Source organism: Gopherus flavomarginatus, chromosome 19 (assembly GCF_025201925.1).
Source record: "Gopherus flavomarginatus isolate rGopFla2 chromosome 19, rGopFla2.mat.asm, whole genome shotgun sequence".
NCBI lineage: Eukaryota > Metazoa > Chordata > Testudines > Testudinidae > Gopherus > Gopherus flavomarginatus.
Window position 1 is genome coordinate 15,457,484 of NC_066635.1, and position 12,325 is coordinate 15,469,808.

The 12,325-nt window shown below is 40.5% G+C and overlaps 1 protein-coding gene across 2 annotated transcripts in view; it reads right to left on the bottom strand.

Moving 5' to 3' along the window:
- Window positions 1-11,815, bottom strand: part of PAFAH1B1 (platelet activating factor acetylhydrolase 1b regulatory subunit 1) — a 59,892-nt gene extending 48,077 nt beyond the window's left edge. Inside the window, exon 1 of one of the 2 annotated variants that reach the window (XM_050929166.1) lies at window positions 11,600-11,815. The gene's annotated coding sequence lies outside the window, so the exon portion shown is untranslated. Of the gene's footprint in view, window positions 1-10,865; window positions 10,962-11,599 lie in introns of those variants that run through there. The other variant, XM_050929167.1, reaches the window with a different exon arrangement.
- Between the last annotated feature and the right edge of the window lie 510 nt (window positions 11,816-12,325).

The following is a 12,325-nucleotide window of genomic DNA, read 5'->3' on the forward strand; positions in this document are numbered from 1 at the left end:
GTTGCTAGTTGCAATTTAATTTAGGATCGAATGACCAGTGTAATTATGCAAGACTGAGTTGTCTTTCAAAATTAAAAAAGACAGATGAATATATCAAAGGGACATAATTTAAGTCATTTCTGTTTGAAGACTTATTTACAAGCACACTTAAGGCTAGAAGAATTCTCTAATATTTGTTTTTTCTGTTTATATATTTGACAGAGCTATGTGTCTAGTCAGCCTTCTCTCTTCACACAAAGTTTTCAAATTCACTAAGAGGAAAGTGACTTAAAAAACGGTGTTAAGCCACAAGCACCGGCAAAGGAATTGAGTAGACGGAACTTGAAATCTATTCAGTAGATATGAGCTAATAGCATCCCTTTAAGCACTACCAAAGGCTGAACTATGTACAGCTGCACTGCTGGTGAATTACATATACATATAGGGTACCTGGGCTTAATATGACTCTTTCAAAATACATTAAGAAAATGGTCATTCCCTGGCAGCTTCAGAGATATAATTCTCAAGTGTATTATGGGAGAAGGGTGTCAAAGGCATTTCAGTGGCTCTAGTCTCATTTCAATGGCTTCATTTTGTTCTAACATATATGAACAAAATGCTACTCTGAACCAGTGAACTCTAAGGGTATAGCCACAAAATAGATCCAGTCTCTCTAGAATGAACTGGGGGTAGGGTGGGGGAGAGAGAAGGGGAAGACTATGAATAGAGCACACCATTCAAGGAAGGAGAACCACCAGCTAGCCATGGAACTGGTTCCCCCCCCCCCCAAAAAAAAGGTGAATTAACATCCATATCTCAAAAAGAAGTTTAAGACATTTGTCTCCATCTGCTGGGAAGAAACTGCAAGGCAAATTAAAAGGGAGATAATATATAAACCTCCTATCTTGTTATAATTTGTGTCATAAAATAAGCTAGTGAACAAAGCAGTCATCATACTAAAGTTTTATCCATCCTGCAAAAGTGACCATGCCAGGAAATTTAGTTAAAATACCATTGACTCTTCAAGTAGAGACAGAAACTGAGCTATATTTTAATAGTATTTCTAAATCATACTACAGCCCTGTAAGTCCATAGTTGTAGTATAGTTCAAGAACATGATTAAGAACATTTTTAGTTCCCTCTCCCTCCCCTCTACTTTGCTACATCAGAATCTTGATCACAGCATTATCTACAAATTAGATGTGACCCAGTACATAGGTCCTACCCTGGAAGATATTTTAGGCTTACTACCTGCTAAGCATGCAGGGATGAAACTAACAGTGCAAAATGGGAACTCACTTATGAGGTGGACTAACCTTTTTCCTATTCGACCTATGTTGATACACAACTGGTTAAGAAGTTAGAGAAAACACTTATAAATCCTTCCACGTTTTTAAAAACAAGTTAAAGAGGTGTCCATACTAACCTCAGATGATTAGGGTGAAACGTAAATCAGGTTCACCTTTAAAATATGGTCCAAATGAACAATTTAAAGCAAAATATCAATGTAACCTATTACACATAGGGTTTGATAGTAATACATACTTAACTGATCAAACAAAAGGACAAAAGATACCAACTTTTGTTTTCAGAACATATTTACAAGCCAGTTTATTTAGTAAAAAATATAATTTAACATTGCATTTGTGCATGTTTCATTGGCCCAAGAAGAGGAGAAATTGGATGATGTTAAACCAGTGCCACCATTCATACAAGGAATTAAAACTCCCACACCCCCTCTCACACACCCCAGGTTGGAGATCAACAGCTTTTAGAAAGCAAGCAAGAGCCTACTAAGGTTTTAAAAAATGAAAACATGTTGTACCATTCATTTTGTAAGGTATGTTCTTTGAACAATAAAGAGGCGCACAATGTCAAAAATTAAAAACAAAAAAACCCAACTTACAATTCCATAACAGTCTACTTTAGAAAAAGCTGACTGGGAAATTCAGATTTATAACTAACATTCAGGTGCCTCTCAAGTACTACCAAGGCCTTGACACCAATGCAATATTACAAATATATTTGCCTTTTCAGCACCAAGCCTACTATGAAGTTTTGACTTGCTGGTGCTAAAGTGAGTATCAAATTTTGACAAGACTCTGAATTCACTTCTGTATTCCATCATTTTTGTTCCTCAGCTTTCCACCAATTTTGATGGAATAAAGTTTGACAGCTTCCTTCAGAAACAGATTTTAAATCAGAAACCTGGATCTTTAGTTTTAAATACTTGAAAAGGAACAATCTCCTGATTATATTCCACTAAATATATTTCTGCTTCTTCCTGCTCTAGACTCAGTGAATAACCATTTATTATTCATTTTGTTGGACACTGATGGCAAGGAGACAGCTTTTTTGTAGCGTTTTACAGTTCTGCCCATGTGGTTCTCTGTTTATTAGAGCAAGCGAGATTTCTCCAACTGCAACCATAGCATCAGCCTGTAACCTGTCAAGCCCCTCCGATATCTAAAACAATTTTAGGCTTAATGCCTCTCTGTAGAGTTCTTTGTATAAAGCATGTGCTATGTTTTCATCAAACTCCTCCTGGCAATAGTTACAAGTTAAAACTAACATTTCTGATTGTCTTTATATCTGTATCAAGCTTTAGTAATTCCACTGTGTGTTGCTGGAAAAAGTTTTTACCTTCCACAATCAGCTCTGAGATTGTTTAAAGTAGTGTCCCTCAACCAGTCAGACATTTAAGATGACTGCATTCAAGAATTTGTCTTTTTATACTTAGTTTTTGTTGTCTGACCAAATGGCAAAGGCTTGCTTATCATATTGCATCTTCAGGAGCTTGAACACATTTCACAGTTTTCTTTTTAAAGAGTTAACAGCATCGACAAACACCCCTTTTCCTCTGTGGAGCCATTACTGGGCCATACCTTATGTTTGGCCAGGCATCTTGCATTGGATTTCTATGTTGATTTTTACACTGCAAGTTTTTCCTCTCTCTCTTGCAGCATCCAGTAGGGGACATGTAACTTTAAAATTTGTCTGTAGGACTACATCTCAAGTACGGAAATTGCTTCCTTAAATTGACTGTGTATTACATTGACAGTGATGTGACCATGAAAAACACTAATACAATCTTAGGATGCATCAGGTGAGGTATTTCTAATAAAGGCAGAGAAGTGTTGTTACCATTTATACAAGGCACTCATGAGACTTTATCTGGAATACTGTGTGCAATTCTGATCTTCTATGTTTAAGAAAAATGAATTCAAACAAACTGGTTCAGGAATGGTCTACATGGATGATCAGAGGAATGGAGAACCTACTTTATGAAAGGAAACTTAAGGAACCTGATTTGTTTAGACTAACAAAATAAAGAAGGAGAGGAGATGAGATTGCTCCCTATAAAATAGGTCAGAGGCAACAGAGAAATTATTTAAGTTAAAGGCCAATGCTGGCACAAGACCATATGGATATAAACTGCCCATCAACAAGTTTAGGCTTGAAATTAGACAAAGGGTTCTAATCACCAAAGAAGTGAAGTCCTGGAATAGCCTTCTAAGGGTAGTAAAAGGATCAAGAAACCCAACTTGTTTTAAGACTGAGCTTGATATGTTTAGGATGGGGATGGTATGATGAGATTGCCTACAGCGGCATATGGATCATCTGCAACTGTTATTAGCAAAAATATCTAACAGCTGGAGATGGGACACTAGGCAGGGAGGACTGAGTTACTACAGAGAATTCTTCCAAGGTGTCCAGCTGGTGAATCTTGCCCACATGTTCAGGGTCTGATTCCTTTCTGATACAAATATGGCAATTTTTCCCCACGTCTCGCTGGCAGAGACCTTGGAGGGTTTTTTGCCTTCCACTGCTGTATCAGGCACAGAGTAAATGCTGGATTCTCTATAACTTAATGTCTTTAAATTAAGATTTGAGAGCCTCAGGCTGAGTTACTGAAGTTATGGATCTATTACAAGAGTGGGTGGGTGAAGTTCTATGGCTTGCGATGTGCAGGAGGTGAGAGAGATGATCATGGATGGTCCCTTCTGGCTCTAAGTCTATGAATCTACATTAGCGTAAAATTAAGTTGCAACTTGATAAAGTTCAATTTGTCGTCTTCTGGATCTTTTAAAATGTTCTTTGCCATTCAGAGTGAAGTCACAGCCTATTTCCAGCACAGACACTCACATATTGAAATTTGTTTATCTTAATGCATCAGAAACAATAGAAGTCAAAACATGAAAAACCCTAGGCAACAGTTCACAGGACCAAACTTTTTTTTTTTTTAAGAAGGGGGACGCACTTGTTTTCCCCCGCTGCTCCGATTAGAACCTTGCACAGTAGTGCTCCCCAACCACGCCCTGGCGTCAAACATATGAACCATATTTAATACCACTAAAATGGGTGGGAAAGATAAAGGAGAGAATAAAAAGAAAACAATCAAAGATGTATTTCCCAGTCATTGGGCAAGAGATGTGTGTCTCTAATTACTATGAAAGTGAGAAACATTATGCATAAGGACAGATGTCAAATTTTGTAAGGAATAGTGCCAGCAAACACTACAGTACTCTAATTGTTATTTTATTCATCACAAAAAAGTCAGTGTATAACTGCTCTCAAATTTTTATTCTGGCATCTTCATTAACTGGATATTTTGATCCAGTGTGCCATTTCCCATAGTCATCTCCCCACGCCCCCCTTCCAGCATTATGCCTCTCGTCTAGATCAATTAGGAAAAAATATTCCACTGTTAATAAATGCACCTTCTGCTTTTAAAAAGTCATGCCTAAATTAATGAAACCATACTATTCCTAACTGTATGCAAGCATTCAGGCATCTAAACAAACAAGTCAATTAAGAAAAACTGATTTCTCTTCCATTTAAAAGGCAGGTGGACCAAGTAGGGCAAGTTCAAACACTACCTAGTTACTTTAAAAAGAGTGGTATATCACCAGAGGAAAGCTTGAATCTGTGGTAAGATGTATAAATTAATTGATTGTTTACTGTGTTAACCTTCTCTACCATATTATCTTACATTTAATACCTAAAATCGAGCTACCTTTGAGGAGAAAAGAAGTCAGACTTGGGGAGTAAAAAATGACTTATTCCGTTAAATTGAGTCAATTTAGTTTTGCCGAGCATAACAGGAGCGAATATCCTTCCTCTCACAAGCATCATCAGTAGGGTCCTATCAAATTCATGGTCCATTTTGGTCAATTTCATGGTTCTAGAATTTTAAAAATTGTAAATTTCATGATTGCAGCTATTTAAATCTGAAATTTCATGGTGTTCTAATTGCAGGGGTCCTGACCAAAAAGGAGTTGTGGGGAGATCACAAGGTTATTGTAGGGGAGGTTGCGATACTGCTACCCATACTTCTGCTCTGCTGCTGGTGGCAGTGCTGCCTTCAGAGCTGGGAAACTGGAGAGCAGTGGCTGCTGGCAGGGAGCCCAGCTCTGAAGGCAGAGCCGCCGCCAGCAGCAGTGCAGAAATAAGGATAGCATGGTATGGTACTGTCATCCTTACTTCTGTGCTGCTGCCTTCAAAGTAGCTGCCACTCTCCAGACACCAGTTCTGAAAGCAGTGGAGGAGGGTGGCAATACTGTGACCCCCTTAAAATAACCTTGTGACTCCCCGTAACTCCCTTTGGATCAGGACCCTCAATTTGAGAGCGCTCATCTCCCATGTGAAATCTGTATGATCTAGAGTAAAAGCACACAAGAGACCAGATTTCACGGCCCATGATGTGTTTTTCATGGCTGTGAATCTGATAGGGCCCTAGTCATCAGTATTAAAAACTGAATGTTGTAAAGTTTTTTGTTTTATGTCCCAGAGAAAGCACCCTATCCCATGCTAATATAAAAAACGATTATCTTTAATCAATGACTCAAAAGGAGACATGCCATCTCAGCCACCAACAACCCTTCCTACAACATTTTTATTCCTGAAGATCTATCCAAGAATTGATCAGGCACAGTGCTATTCCACATAGAAAAACTGATGCAACTGCAGATGAAGATTGATGTGACTGCAGACACATCAATAGGAAGCCTCAAAGATCTGAACATGTAAAACAATTGGGCCTAACTCTATTCCAGAAACAAAAGACTTTAAAAAAAAAATCAATTAAGGTGGTAACAGACTAGTAATTATAGTCATTCACCAAGTCCAAGAACTTAAAAGCAAGGAAGACAATAGCCATACAAGAATCAAATACATACTTAATCACAATAACCCTTAACTGAGCCAATAATTGCTTTTTTAGTTATCATGATCTTTGTATATGAACTATTTCTTAGAAGCAATTCTATTAAGTGGGAAACTTAAAATATTTGTCAGCTGATAATTCACAGTGAAGTACTTGGAATTCTTTAAATGAATGCATAATATGGATTTTTAGTAAAATTACATGTGAGGTGTTGCCCATGCCACTGCTTAGTGTGACAATGTACATATTTTTCAAGATTGTGTTATGTTTATATTTTGAGTACTACTCAAATAGCATTTTTGCTTGGGTCAAAACTAAGGTTTCTTGTGATGAAATATCCTCTTTATATTTTAAAATGAAGTGTTTGACTCCATTAGCGCAAGATTTATTATATATCCCTTACTAGTCCTTTCTTTGCTTTTATACACTTGGGTTTTGTAAGCAATGGGATAGGTGAACTACATTGTTAACTAGTAACTAACAGTTTAAAGGACAAGACACCAAAAAACACACACCATCATTCCATTTTTCTCTTTGTAAAATGTTTAATTTTTTTTTTTTAGCGACACAGGATGGACAATTCACTCGGTTAAGTTAGAGAGGTACTAGTGATCAATACAGCAATGGTTCTAACAGAATCCTTCTTGCATCTGATAAGTGTTGATAAATCTCTTTCCTACTACAAAGCTAAATTAGACACTTGGCATATGCAGTACAGATTACAACAAGTTGTATGCCAGACTGAAGTTTAGATCCCAAATCTGTTTCACATCCAACGTATAACCATGTCGTCTTAGACAAATCATTGAATCAGTGCCTCTTACTGGCCCCAGGTGAAAGATGTGGCTGCTACAAGTACTTTGCATTATACAGTAGTCATCAGCAGGCCCAAAACACACTTTATCAAAGGCATTATTCTCATTACACTTGACTTTAGCACCGAAATTGGACTCATCTTGATTAGAGAGGCTGTGTGGTCTAGTGAATGTGTTATGTGTCTACCACTACAAAAAAAATCAAGGTTCTATTCTGAACTATAAACGCCTACTTGCATCTGGAAGATGACCCTGTACATATTTCCCCTAAGTGAAGGGAATATTTTGGTGGAGAACGCAGGAGTAATAGTATTTTTTCTTTGAAGAATAGCCTTGGTCAGCTCAGACTTAAAGTGTTCTGACATCATGTTTTTCCTCTGTCAATTTCAATGACATGGCTCCTTCAGATCATACCTAATTTACAGGTAGCAGCAGATTCTTGAACATTTTATACTCCTGTGCCCTCCAAGAGTCAGTGTCAAAGTTTACCTATTTCATATTTGAGATGTAACTGACTGTTGGGGAGACAGAAGAACTTAAAGCAACAATATTTAGCAGTATTTATTATCTTAACACCCAAAGGCCCCAATCAGGGCTAGGATCCCCACTGTGCTGAAAGCTACTTTTAATTACTATTCCAAGAGCTACTTTAAAGTATTTTAGTCACAAGAAGTATTAGTCTTCTGAAAATTAAGCTATTATCATACTTCATTCTAAAACAAGATGGGGAAGGGAATTACAATGGAGCTCAAAATTAGCCTTTTAATAAAATTGTGGTTGCAAACTTAACTATATAGAGGCCAATGCTTCATCCTAATACTTAATGCCAGAATCAGAACCTGTTCTTCCAACACATAGGCCTCTAACATTCGAGAAAGGAGGCTCTCTTAACTGGAACCTATGGAAATACCAATATATTCTAAGATGCAATGCAATGAGCCAATAAAGAGCACCTGTTAGAAGCAGGATTGGATTTCAAAATATCTACAACAAAAATCATTAATAGATTAAGGAGATTTAACTACACGGAAAGTTCAAACAGGCAATAAGCTGTTTTTAATTTAAGGGAACCAAACTTTCAAATCAGGATACCTTTGTGTCTCCCCGATCCAAAAACAGTTTCTTTCCTTGAAAGTGGATGAGTTTTCTAAATTTTCCTTTGCCTTTGGGCCAAACCAGTTTTCCAAATGGAAGTTAAGTGCATCATATTACAAGCAGCTTCTACTATGCAAAGGCTATTACTTCTCCTAACACAATAATTCAGACCTCTGCAGTTCATGTCTAATAATAACTTCTCAAATAAGAATTTAAATATTCAACTTACATAAATGTATTCAAGGACTATTCACATGCATAACATTTAACAATAGCAAAAATAATCACTGACAAATAAGACAAGGCCCTGAGTTCAAAAAAATACAAATGTATAGTACAGCTGGATGCAAGTTAGACTGCATAGGCCTTGAGGAAAAGATAGTTTTGAAAGTGAAGCAAGGCAATCAGCAAAAATTGACTAAATGGCTGTTCTAGGTATAAAAAAGGTAACATGGAAGGCACAAAGTTGAGAGTAGGCAATAAAGACTAAAATTTTTCAAAAGATTATTGGGTGGGGCATAGGAAGCAGTGTAGAAAGAATGTTGTCAGATTTGTAGGCAGGAGAGACCTTGCATAGAGCTATACAAGTGAGTATTAGCTGCTACTTCCTTCAGAGAATGGAAAATGAACAGGTTATTCCTGTACTAAAGGTACTTAAGAAGATGCATTTCATCTTTCCAAGGAGGAAAGTCAACCAAAGGTATAAGGAAGAAAGTATTCTGATAGATTTAGCTTTCTTCCTATTCTGGAGACATCTTACAGGACAGATGTTTTGTTAGTAAGCATAAACCTTTCCTGATCTGTAAAATCAGTTTCTCTAGTAAATCAAAAATTATCTTTTAAAAACAACTGCCCTGTAATAGATATTTAAATTTTATGTTAATTTGGCAAATAAGTTTAGTCTATACTCACCTAATACCAGAGACTAAACCCCAAAATGAAAACAATACAAGCACCTCACAAAAAAAAGATTCAGACAATTTATCAGAGAATCACCCTAAGTTCAATGCTATACTTTCTGTGGTCAAGATTGGAGCTGGGTGGGAACACTTCATTAGAAGAGAGTACCTCTAGAGAGAATAAGAAGCCCTTCCTAGATGTCTACCAGTTGATCCCTATGGTGGTTCTCAAACCTCTTTGTTCTAAAGCTTTTTCTATTCATCTTTAAACCTAACTACCAATATTACCCATGGTGCTGAAGGTTTTAGTTCTATGAGAATGCTACACAAAGCAACACATTTGTACAAGAGCTTTAAAAATATTTGCACATCACTTCACATAACTGCATCACTCAGCTTCAAGTCCGGCATTCCCTACACCTTATAAAATTACCCTGCTAGGATACTGGAGGTGTGGGGAATACATCAAGTTATATGAATGAACAAACTGAGCACCACACCACAATATAAGAATTCAGAATGTTTAGACAGAAGAGGAATTGGAAAAAAAAATGATAATCTTTAGTTTATACTTATTTAATGAAATTAAGTCAACAACTGAAAAATCAAAGTCAACATACAAAAAGGATAATCAGACAACATAATCCTTGCTTTGCAACAGTGACTGGTCACTTTTTACTGCCAGACTAATCAATATCCACCCTGCAGAAAAATAAACCACAAAACAGAATACTAGATTCCTTTAATTTCAGAAGGTTCCTGCACCACTAGACTCTTCCTAAAGAAGAGACTTCATTGTTATAGCATTTAGCATTCCCACACCTCAGCAAAATGCAAGCAAAGAAAAAAAATGCTATGAAAGGGTAATCTAGCCATTTCGCAGCTTCTGCCTCCTTACTCCACCCAGTCTCTTCTCTGCTCAATGGCTGCACCCAGCATCCATAAACATGGTCAAATCAAAAGAAAGCACAAAAACAATAGCCCTAAAAACAAACCAGATATCAGCAACAAAACCTTTTGTTAAAGACATATTTTCTTTTTGTTTAGCTCCTTAGTATATTTTCCTGTTTTTCAGAGACACTTTAAAGGCAAATGATCCATTTTGATAGGAGACCCTCCCTCTTCTGAAAGCCAGTTGAATATGAAACGATTGTGCAGCAAATGACAAGTCATTGTGAACGGATTCTTCTCCCCACCTCATAAAACTAAAATGTGCAAGTAACATTTTGCCATAATATACACCCTGACACCCCCCCCCCCCCCCCGCGCACACACAGATGATTTAATCAGGTTAATAAATCTAAACAGATCACTTACAATTATTTTGCAGTCAAAGAGTTCAATGAAGGCTTTTAATATAGCTTCGGTAACCTACCACCACCCTGACTAGGTAATTCATTAGGAATTGATTTGACCTGCAACAGCCAAGCCCTGCTGCAGCATTATCAGCAGAGAAATTTTACCACAGCTACTATGGCAAAGGAGGTAGGGGTGTCCACATTATTGTTGTATCAAAGGCCAAGTACACTATCTCCTTCACCCTATATGCATAAATTTTACAGCCACAAAACTAAGCCACCCCAACTTTTTATGAAGGTAAGAGAGAAGACACCATTCTCAACCCTTCACACCCCCCCCCCCCCGCAAATCTGCCTGCATATAGACTCCATCCCGCACAAAAGCCAATAGCAGCAGGATTTCCATCCTTTCTCCCATCCACCTATTTTTGTCCTAAAACCCATTTTAATGCCAAGTACTAGGCAGGGGTTTGACACCCCAAAAATGAGAGAGATTATACCTCTCTCTCCCATTTCTGCTGTAGCTGGCTCTGAAGGTCTGACCCATCTCCTAGCAATATTTTTTTTCCTTACTAAATCACTGCAAGGAGGTAGGGGTGAGTGGGAAACTGACCCAAAATAAAAGGCTAGACCTCTCCCCTCTGGCAGCAGTCCTGGTTTTGTTGTTAATGCTGCAGCTGGTTCCGAAGATCTGGGCCACCTAACAAATCTCAAAGGGAACAAGGGAAGGAAAAAACAAAACTAGATCCTCTAAGGGGGTTTTTATTTTGGGGAGGGGGGGGAAGGGAAAGAGAAGGAGAGTTTATATAACACACACTAACCCTCAATTTTTTTTTTTTTCTACCAGTCTCCTGTCTGGCCCATCATCTCCGTCTTCTCCTCGCTGGTTTCTTGCTAAGTCATTAGGGGAAGGGGAAAAGTAGAGGCCTGAAGAGGCGGGGGGGGGGGGCAAGAGACCCCAGAGAGATGGGGCTGGAGCCCACTCAGAAGGGGCACGTCTCTCCCCCACCCCTTGTTTGGCCCACCCCCACCTTGGCCTATTTTCTTGTTAAATCACCGCGGGGCGGGTGAAACCCAGTGAAGGTGGGGGTCACCCCCCTCGCGCCCCCAGTGCTGCGGAGAAGGGGAGGGAGCTCCCCTCTTGTCCTCCCACTTCGCCCTGCCCCCCCTCCCTCCTCACCACCAACGGGCGCGGCAGCCATTTTGAGAGCCGAGCTGGAGAGAAGCAGGGAGGGGGCAGGGGAGGAGAGAGGCGCACGGACCGCAGGGCCTGGCTCGCACCGCCGCTCCCGGATGGGGGGGGGGTGCTGGGGGCGGAGAGGGGCTCTCCCCCGGACACGGCCTTACCCGCGCCGCCGCCGCCGCTTCTCCTCGGTCCCTGAGGCCGGTGCCGCCCGTCGCTCCCATTCACCGACGCCGAGCCCTGTGGAGTGGGTGGGGGTGGGGTGGCGCCACCGGGGCCGGTGGGGGTGCGGGGGAGGAGGGGGGGTCTCGGCAGGCTCCGACCGGCTCTCGCCGCCGCCGCTCCGGCTCCTCGGTCTGTCAGTAGCGCCCCGGCCGCCAGGAGGGAGGGAGGGAGCAGCTCGGCCCGCCGCACTCACTGCGCATGTGCAGGAGCGAGGGCGGGGACAGGAGCCTAGAGACCATCTTGGGAAGCTAAAGCTGAGGCTCGCCTTCCGGCATGCACCGCGCCTGCCTCGTCTCCCGGCATGCACCGCGGGCAGCCCCTTCTTCAAGCATCTCCTAGCCCAAGTCCCACTATCTCTCCCATGTCCTTTGCCACACGCCCCATCCCCCACTTCCAGCCCACAGTCGACCCCCACGTCCTATTCTCCAGCAGCCCCCCATACCCTTTCCCCCAGTATGTCCTCTCTGCCAGCCCCACAAACACCATACTGCAGCACATCCCCACTCACCCCATCCTCCAGCATTGACCAGTCCCACACACTCATCCCCCAGCAAATCCATTCCCAGCCCCACACACCCCATCCTCCAGCATCCCACACACCCTATCCTCCAGTATCTACCAGCCCCAAACACCTTCATTCGCAGACCCACAAACCTCCATATCAC